Source organism: Equus quagga, chromosome 15, assembly GCF_021613505.1.
Source record: "Equus quagga isolate Etosha38 chromosome 15, UCLA_HA_Equagga_1.0, whole genome shotgun sequence".
NCBI classification, from domain to species: Eukaryota; Metazoa; Chordata; class Mammalia; order Perissodactyla; family Equidae; genus Equus; species Equus quagga.
In genome coordinates this window covers 72,862,789-72,873,084 of record NC_060281.1, presented here as the reverse complement: position 1 = coordinate 72,873,084, position 10,296 = coordinate 72,862,789, and the positions used below count along the sequence as shown (strand labels likewise).

Below are 10,296 nucleotides of genomic sequence, written 5' to 3'. Positions count from 1 at the left end.
GTCAAGATGGAAGGTCCGGGCCGCCTCCCGCTCTGGGGGCCAGTGCTGGGGCGGGGGTCACGGGTGTCGGCGGTTGTCAGCCCCCTTGCCCCTTTTTTGAGCCTCTCCGCCGCCGTGAGGGATGCCTGGGCAGCGCCCCCGCCGCTGTGGGGATGGTAACGTGCAGGGGGCTTGAGGTTTGGGTGCCGTCTCCCGAAACTTGCCGAGTCCCCCAGTGGGGTATAACGGGGTGGGGGTGGGGGTCCGGGCGGCATCCCCCTGCTCTTGGAGGGGCGGCCGCAGGGCTCCCCTGGACTCAGCAGGGTCTGTGCAGTGCCCTCGCCCACCCCGCGCCCCGCCCGGGGCAGCTCGAAGGGCCGGGTCGATGGGGGCGCAGTAGCCCCGCACCCCCCGCCCCCAGTGAACCCCGCGGCGGCGGCGGGGGCTCGGCCGTCTCCCGCAGCGGCGCCCTCCGAGCGCGGGGCCCGGCCCCCTCCCGGCGCCGCTTCCCCCGCAGGCCTCCCGGCGCGCGGGCCGAGCCGCAGTGCTGCGCCGAGGCCGCCGCCGAGGGGCGCCTTTGCGGAGCGGTGGGCAGGGCCGGGCCGGCGCGCGTGCGGAGCCCGGCCGGGCAGGGCACGTGGGGCGGGCGGCGGGCAGCCGGCGCGTTGCGCATTTTCCCCCAACCCCCGCCCCGGTGTTTGGAATTTGGAGCGGAGAGGGATTGCAGCAGGGGACGTGGAGGGGCTCCCGGGGGCACAAATGCGGCTGCTTCCTTGCGTCGTCTCCCCCTTCCCCCCCGTGAGCCAGGCTTGTGGTCGAGACGGGGGGCTCCGTGCTGTCTCAGCTAGCCGGGTGCCCCTGGAGGGGGTGTGTGTGCGGGGAGGCCGGGTAGGGGGGTGGTTGTCGGTTCGCGTGTCACGAACGGGGAAAATGCTTCGTGTTCAGCCGGGGCAGCAATGTCAATAGACTCCGTTCCATTGTGGCCAGTGTCCTTAACTTGGGGAGTGCAGCCAGCGCTCTCCAAGGGCACGCGGGTCCATCTCCCCGTGCCCCGCGCCCCTCCGCGCAGCGGGCGCCGCGTGCCTCCCTCGGGCCTAGGTGGGGTTTGCAGGGCCGCTGCGGGGGGCTTCTTAATAGACGTCCTGGGCTTTAGAAGGTGGGAGAAGGAGAATTTTTCATGCACGGAGTTTTCTTTCTGAAAACAGGTTTTCAGCAATCCGTTTCCAAAGAATTTTCATTTTTGGTAGGAGAAGTTACCCATCAAGATGAATCAGAGCTGCTTTTTAAGGAATTCTGCCTTCAGTGCGAGGAGGGGGAACATTGGTTTTTTGACTTCTCCCCTACCCCCTACTCCTAGGTCCCCCTTGTCGGAAGCACCCACAGACGACTACCTAGTCAGATCAGTTCAGATGAAGTGCCTGGTTTCCCAGCTCTTTCCACCTAGGATTCTGTAACTCCAGTTTCCCTTTTTTCAGTGGCATCCATAGTGAAAAATGGAAAAATTGTAAATATAATTTTTATACAAAAAGATGCACTGTTTTTTCTTTCTTAGGTATCAGAAATCTGGCAGATTCGTTCAACTTGTTCAAATAATTAAAAATTAACATTAAGCCTTTTAAGTTGCATCCAGTCTCCTTAGGCTTAAAAATTATAAAGAATCTGTTCCAGAATGGTTTGGGTGATCAAAAGTATTTGGAATATTTTAGTACCGCAGGTCTTTTTCTGTTTGTTCCTTGAGGCGTCACAAACACTTAGGGTTAACTTAGATTCCTTCTCCCTTTATTTTACTTGAGGCATAAAGTGTGGCACTTATTCTTTTTGATAAATATGTGGGGTTTTTTTTAGTGTATTGGATTTATATAATGTGAAGTTTTGTTCTTGTACATATCTTTAGTTAATATACTTGCAGAATTCCTTTCAGTTTTGAATCACTGTAACTAGATTCTTTGTAAGCCATGGCAATTTCTAGAGTCTCACTTATGTGTGTGTGTGTTGACAGTTAAAATAAGTTTCTGGGACTACGGGAGAAGAAAAAGTGCAGCATTGGGTTTGACATATTTAGAGATAGCAAAATATTCTTGAAAGTCTAGAAATTCACGTCTGCTTTAAATAATGTTTCATCATATTTGACTTTTTTTTGGTGAATAGTGGATTTTCATGGCTTTCAAAAATTTATTGTCTTGTCATAATACGTTTTAGAAGGTGGTTGTTTTCTCTTAGAACAATGTAACCACAATATGAAAGTTTGAACATAATTTTACCTTAATCCAATTCTTATTTTTGCCTTTATTCATTTTTGTGTAGGTTTAGTGATTGTGTATGTTATTTTGCATTCAGTCTTTTTCTCCTTAATGTTGTATTATAAATTTGTTTAGGTTTCTGCTTAACCGTTCTCTATCGTTGAGACTTGGGTTTCCACGTTTTTGTTATTATAGACAGTGGTGCAGTAAACAGCTTTATATTCCTAGCTTTTTGCCTCAGTCTAATAATTTCCTTAGAGAAAGTTCCCAGGAGTGGTTTTACTGGGCCAAAGAGCTTCAGGACGTTTATGGCTCTTGCTTGCTGCGCCATCTTCCTCTTAGAAGACTTGTATTCATTTCCAGTGCCAAGAAGGTGTCTCTTCTATAGAATGATTTCTTTGTCATTTGTCAAACACTGGGGAGGATTTTCAAGGGAAAAGTTGCATTTACTGTCAAGTGCATACATTATTAAGTGCTTTTGTTATTTACTTGATTATATTTGAGTTTGAATTTGGTTTCTCTGAGGATGTAATGAAATAATATATGTGAAGATGCTTTGAAAAAAACTGTTAATACTAATGAGGATACATGGTTTATCTATTGTGCTATTTCTTTTTTTTTCTTTTTTAAAGATTGGCACCTGAGCTAACAACTGTTCCCAATCTTTTTTTTCCTCCTTTTTCTCCCCAAAGCCCCCCAGTACATAGTTGTGTTTTCTAGTTGTGAGTGCCTCTGGTTGTGCTATGTGGGATGCCGCCTCAGCATGGCTTGGTGAGCGGTGCCATGTCCATGCCCAGGATCCCAACTGGTGAAACCCAGGGTCGAGGAAGTGGAGCGCATGAACTTAACCACTCGGCCATGGGGCTGGCCCCTGTGCTGATATTTCTGAGTAGAGGAATGAAAACCTGTGCAACTTGTTTGAAAGCTTTTTGATGGTTGGGGTATTTTTTATTAGCTGCTAGCCTATCACCAAATTATCTCTGGTCAATTTATGTAGTTTCATGGTACTACTGGGAATTATCATTGGTTAATCTCTATCTCTTTCCCTTCCACATTCCCTTTCCTGTTTTAAAAAAAATGGATTTACAATCCTGCGAATCCTATTCACAGTCCTAAATAATATAACATTAGAATTTCTTTGGATACAGGATTAGGTGTGAATAAAACCTTTTTATTTGAGTAGTTTTCAGCTTAGTACTTGTACTGCAGCTTTCTCTTAAGGCATTGCAACTTAGAAATTATACTGCAATTTAGTGTAATTGTTCATCATGCTTCCATGTAAGTATCAGTGAGATAGTCATCCCTTTGAATATCTTCTAGGAGAGCCTAAAAACATCTGTGTTCATTCAACACATAAATTCTTTGAAAATCTCTGTACAAGGCAGGTGTAGGTGCTTGGGATATATCAATGAATAAAACAGACATAGCTGCCCTCCTGGTGTTTATATCCTAATGTGATCAACCAGAAAATAAGCAAGAGACATTAAATTAGCAAACTGTCTATGATATTCCATAAGAGCTATGGGATTAGGGGAGAGCAGGTTTAGGGTATAATTGGGAGTGTGGGAGAAGGGAGTGGGTTGCGATTTTAAATGGGTTAGGGAGGCCTCATTGGGCATGTAACATTTGAGCAGAGTTTTGACGGTGAGGTAGTTAGCTATTTGCTTTTTATCTAGATTAGTCAGTCATATGGCCCTCTCTGTAATTTATAAGATTTAAACTGCATCATGTATCCTTTGTTAATTCATTGTTTTGTGTGAGTATTAATAATAACCAAATCTGAAGATGGGACCAAAAAAGTTAATTGACATGTCATTTGAGGTAAACTGTAGGTGGTTGTTAAAAGATGTCTTTCTATTGGGCTTATTTATTTTACCTAATCAGTTTGATTTTCATCCCAAATACCTAGAGAAAATATACTTTTTAAGATTGATCAAAAACCTACATCAAATTGCTTATCTTTGTCAGAGAAAAAAGTAAGCCTGTAGTTGCTTAAGGATTTTGCTTTCTGAAAAGTCAAAACTTTCGTGGTATCAGTCATTGTGTTTCTTTTTTGGTTAAATGTAAACTTCTATTTTCTGTTTCTCTAGTTAGACTGTTATAATTTTACACAGGGGATGTTAACTCATATCATAGCTATTTAATAGCCATATGTTTCGCCTTAAAAGAGGATCTGATTTTTTTTGACCTAAATATCTACAGCTGTGTCACAACTTACTTTCACCATAGCAAAGTGTGTTTTTATGCCTTGAAAAGAATTTTAAGGTTTTAGAAGATTTTCCCCCTTGGAATTGTAATTTCCTTTTTGGCTAAATAGTAATAGTATTTTGATATTGTATAAAGAATTGAGCTTGAACAAAACCCTGTTTTTGTAGCTATTTCAAATGATTGTGACAACTTCAATAGAGATTTAAATAGAGTTTGTTAACAGGCCTGTCTGCTACTGTGTCTTTTTAAGTGAAAGTACTTTTCTTATTTTGAAGCATATCTGGGTCATCTATACTGTTACCATACCAGGATTTTAAGAGGCTGATACAGTGTCTTTTTAGCAATAGTGTTACTAAAATAAAGAATGCTCTTTTCTCTTGAGGTCTTTTTGCCTCTTTAGATGTTAGACTTCAAAAATAGGAATGTTTTTATGAGAAAATTTATTCATCAGTGAATATGAAGCTGGTATCAAGCCTTTGAAAGGTTGTAGCATCTAAATCTATAATTTGTAACATAGACACTTTTGAACTTATAACCTTCACTAGCAGTACTAATGGTTGGAAACAGGTTGAGCTATATCTTAATGTTTTTTGAAATCCTTAAACTGTATTTTTCCTAATCAAAAAGAATTTCTTCTGCTTTTGAAGATGAATGTTCTGCATAGAACAGTATTATTCTCCATTAAGGTGCTTGCCAAACAAAGCAGATTTGCAATTTTGTAGGCAGTTGTGTCATAAACCACTTTTCCTGTTGTTTAAAACACCGATTAATTGAAGAGATTTTATGTCATACACACGTACACATACATATACATAATTTAGTGCTTTGGGGCATACAGATATGCATAGAATGTGGTCCCTGATCTTAAGCTGCTTATGGTATAATAGAGATAAGAGCTGTACTTGAACCATTGTCTAGGGCACATTTATTCTTGAAATTAATAAATTGAGAAACGATCTTCGTATAAGTACTGACTGATTTATATTTGAAAGTTCTCTTCCAATTTGAAAACCAGTAAGTTTTAAATAGTCATTGTAGAAAAGTAAGAGTGCATAGAATTAAAAAACAAAACAATTAAAAAGCCCAAACCCCTTTAAAATTAAAATCATCCACAGTCTTGCCTTTGAGATAACCACTGTTAGAAATTTGGTATATATCTTTTCAGACTGAACATGTACATATATGTGTTAAACAAAATGGAATCATGTGGTACATATTGTTTCGGATTCAACAATATGTGTCATTTTTTAAAACATGTTTTTCCTAAAATTAGAATTTTAGAGCATGAAGAAATAACACAAAATCTTATCTTAAAATAGAAGGGAAAAAACCCCTAAGCTTTGAGAGGTTAGGGGACTTGCCCAAAGCAACATATTTGTAGAATTTTATTATATCCCTCCCTTTGAATAAACACAGACATAGACATAAACAAGATCATGCTGTGTATTTTAAAGAATACACAACCGCAGACAGTCCTTGCCCTTCAGGATATCTTTTTGTAACCTTGAGTTTGGCTTGCTAAAATAGGAGGTCTTAGTTCCTTATTTAAAAAAAATATGTAATTTTCTACATATGTGTGTGAAATCTTCTACTTAAATATGAAGTCCTTGGTTTTATTATTATTATTATTTTTTATTAATGTTATGATAGATTACAACCTTGTGAGATTTCAGTTGTACGTTTTTGTTAGTCATGTTGTGGGTACACCACTTCCCCCTTTGTGCCCTCCCCCCACCCCCCCTTTTCCCTGGTAACCACCGATCAGATCTCCTTGTCAATATACTAACTTCCACCTATGAGTGGAGTCATATAGAGTTCGTCTTTCTCTGACTGGCTTATTTCGCTTAACATAATACCCTCGAGGGCCATCCACGTTGCTGGTTTTATTATTTTTAATGGTTTAGTATTGTTTTGGATCTGAGTTGTTATGAAAATTTGCCACAACTATTAACTTTATGTTTTATTTGCTGAAAATTATTTGCAGTTGTATTCATGTGAAAATTTGAAATTCCTTTTAATTTAAAAGAAAATTGTGTATATTTCTTATACTTTAAGGCTTGAAATTGAGTCAAGTGGCTATAAAATATCAATTTCATGCCGTGATTAATAGCTAACTGCATTTTGGGAACTGGATAAAATGACGTTCTGTGATGGAGTCTTTGTAAATCCCATCAGTTTATGGTATGAGGCTTGTCTGCGATATCATTATAAATGACTGTGGCTTATTTTTATTAAGTGTATCAGAACTTTAGAATGTTGTCCTCTTGAAAGTATTATCTTGAGAGGTTTTAGCTAACAGTGTTGTCATTGGTCAAATTTTTTTTTTAAATAGATTTTTTTATTTTTCCTTTTTCTCCCCAAAGCCCCCCAGTACATAGTTGTGTGTATATATTTTTTTAGTTGTGGGTCCTTCTTGTTGTGTTATGTGGGATGCCGCGTCAGCATAGCCTGATGAACGGTGCCATATCCGCGCTGGGATCCAAACCGGCGAAGCCCTGGGCCGCCGAAGCGGAGTGCGCGAACTTAACCACTCGGCCACGGGGCTGGCCCCATCAATGGTCAAATATATGTGATTGCCACTTTATGTTCATATTGCTTTTTATAAATCAAATATTAAAAAATGTTCTTGGCAGTAATCTTTGTAAACAGTCAAGATTAATCTTGATTATAGTTTTAGTTTTAAAAAAAGCTAGTTTTGAACTAAATTGTGTATTTTTCTTTTGGGGCTCAAACATTTTTTGTGGACCGTATTAACTATCTTCATTCCTACACACTTGAAAATTAGGTAGAGAAGAGACTTAAGGTCTTTACACCGAAGCTTGTGCAGATTACAGAAAGGGGAACTCTTCAGGGCCTCTTTCAGAGTTGATTTGCTTTTAATTATATATGATTCTACATAGCTTGTTTTTTTGTTGTTTTTTGAGGAAGATTAGCCCTGAGCTAACATCCGTCGCCAGTCCTCTTCTTTTTGCTGAGGAAGAGTGGCCCTAAACTAACATCTGTGCCCATCTTCCTCTATTTTATATGTGGGAGGCCTGCCACAGCATGGCTTGATAAGTGATGTGTAGGTCCGTGCCTGGGATCTGAACTGGTGAGCCCTGGCCTGCCAAAGCAGGGTGTGCCAAGCCAACCACTACACCACTGGACTGGCCCCTCTAGCTTGCTTTTTTGATGTATGGATTGTCAGCAAATAGAAAGGTAAAACTTTTAGAGGCAAACATCTTGACAGCAGTGAGAAATAATAGCATGATAGAAAGGTAAGAGATGGGAGAATTTGGGGCTGGCCCCATGGCTGAGTGGTTAAGTTCATGTGCTCTGCTTCGGCGGCCCAGGGTTTCGCTGGTTCAGATCTTGGGTGCGGACATGGCACTGCTCATCAAGCCATGCTGAGGCGGCATGCCAAGTGCCACAACTAGAAGGACCCACAACTAAAAATACACAACTATGTACCTGGGGACTTTGGGGAGAAAAAGGAAAAATAAAATCTTTAAAAAAAAAAAAAGATGGGAGAATTATAAAAAACAGACAAAAGAGCTCAAAAAGTATACCATCCTAGGAGAGTGTGTTTTTTGTTTTTTGGTGAGGAAGATTGGCCTTGAGCTAACATCTGTGCCAATCTTCCTCTCTCTCTCTTCTATATATGTACTATATATTATATGTTTACATATATGTAGGATGCTGCCACAGCATGGCTTGATGAGCACTGTGTAGGTCTGCACCTGGGATCCGAACCTGGAAACCCCGGGCCGCCAAAGGGGAGCATGCATACTTAACCACTACACCACCAGGCCAGTCCCTACCATCCTAGGAGTTTTAACTGTATGTTTATAGCTCTTTGCCTTAGTAGACTCCAGAGGCATTACTGTTTTATAGCACGATGTAGTTAATTGATGTGTTCATAATTGTGCTTCATAAGACAAGGTTAAATTGTTTTTCATTATCTTTCAAAGAAGTATTTTTCAAACTGTAGGTCATGACCCCTTAGTAGATTGTAAAATCACTTCAGTGGGTCATGACAAGCGTTTTCAGAAAGGTGAAAAAGAACAGAAGATATTAGAGTGCATTGCATTGTTAAGGGTGAGAGTTGTTTAAAGTTTCAGTTAACTTTAACAGTTTGAGTTAATGTATATATACTGTGTTGCACCATAACCTGGTTTTTCATTGGCATCGTCAGTCACTGATTTAGAGGCACTGAGATGTGGTAGTAAAAGGATTGAGGAAGGGCAGCTGGCCCCGGGCCGAGTGGTTGAGTTCGCGCGCTCCGCTGCAGGCGGCCCAGTGTTTCGTTGGTTCGGGTCCTGGGCGCGGACATGGCACCGCTCATCAAACCACGCTGAGGCAGCGTCCCACATGCCACAACTAGAAGGACCCACAACGAAGAATATACAACTATGTACTGGGGGGTTTTGGGGAGAAAAAGGAAAAATAAAATATTTAAAAAAAAAAAAAGGATTGAGGAAGGGTTTTGCGATTATGTCTAGGCTAGAGTTGCCAGTTTTAGTAAATAAAAATACAGGGTGCCCAGTTAAATTTGAATTTCTGATAAACAATGACTAATTTTTTTAGTATAAAATGTCCCAAATTGCATAGGACAAAATTATTCGTTATTTATCTGAAATGCAAATGTAACTGGGCATCCTTTATTTTATCTGGTAACCCCAGTCTAGGCTAGAATCGGGTTTCACCCCTTGGTAACTAATATTCAAGTTCTGTGAGGGCAGGACCTTAATTTTGTTCACTGCTGTATCTCAATTTCCTGTGACAGTGCCTGGCACTTAGTAAGTGGCGAGGTGTTTGAATGAATGAATGGGCAAGTCACTTGCTCACTCTCAGGCTCAGTTTCTATGTCTGTTAAGGAGGGAAAAGAATACCTTCCTTAAAAAGTGAGGTACTAAATTCTTTTACGTTATATTCTTGGCACATAGCAAACCTTCAGTATTTTAGAATCATACAAATTGGGAGTTGGAAGTGGCTCTGGTGGACTTTTAGTTCTCATTCTCTTTACAGGTGAGGAAACTAAGACCATGGAGATTATATGCCCAAGTTCTCCCATCATTGGCTGCATAACTGACTGTAGATTCTTGTCCCCTTTTCTTTCTAATGTGACATATTTCTTAAGACTTGTTTTCAAAATTAGATGTTTATTCAGTAATAAAGATGCACCTATCTAGAAAAAATTCACTTTCTGAGTGTTCCAATTAGCAAAGGCTCTATTCTACTTTGCTATTTTTTGTTTTCTGTCACATACATTTCAAGTGGAAGAGTGTCTCTAGTCCTTTTAACTTAGGAACTTGAATCCAAAATGAAGTTCCTCTGTAGTGTTCCTACCAGGCATTCCTTTCCTTACCTCTGTGACTATCCTGTTCTGATCCTTAACCTAGATGGCAGATAGTTTCACCTTATATGCCAATTCTGATTGATTGGAATGTTATGTAGAGGATTCTGACATTCCATCTGGCTTTAGAGAAGGGGTGTGGATAGAGATAGGGGTGGGGTGCATCTTTCTGTTAAGGGCACTAGAGGGTATTTGCTAACTGTACCTTAGCTCCCCTCCTGATTGGTCTCTCCAGGTCCAGATACTTCCTACTCTTTTCGTTGCCACAAGAATCTCCACAAAACGTCTTTCTTTGTGCCCCCTTTCCGTTGAGAAACTTTTAGTGGCTCTCGTTAACTACCCCAATCAGATCTAGACTGTTCAGCCTGATAGTCAAGTCTCTCCACACATTGCGCACACTGTATTTATTCTCCAGTATAAATCAAATTCTGCCAGTCTCGTTGTCTCATCCTCTTAAATATGTCTTTAAAGTCTTAGTCTAGAACCTCTCTTGCACAGTGTCTCACCGTTTACCCCAGACAATGTGCTTCCTCC

At 41.0% G+C, this 10,296-nt stretch overlaps 1 protein-coding gene across 2 annotated transcripts in view; it reads left to right on the top strand.

The window, feature by feature from the left end:
* ATXN2 (ataxin 2) overlaps positions 1–10,296 on the top strand; it is a 127,032-nt gene that overhangs the window by 781 nt on the left and 115,955 nt on the right. The window lies entirely within an intron of this gene.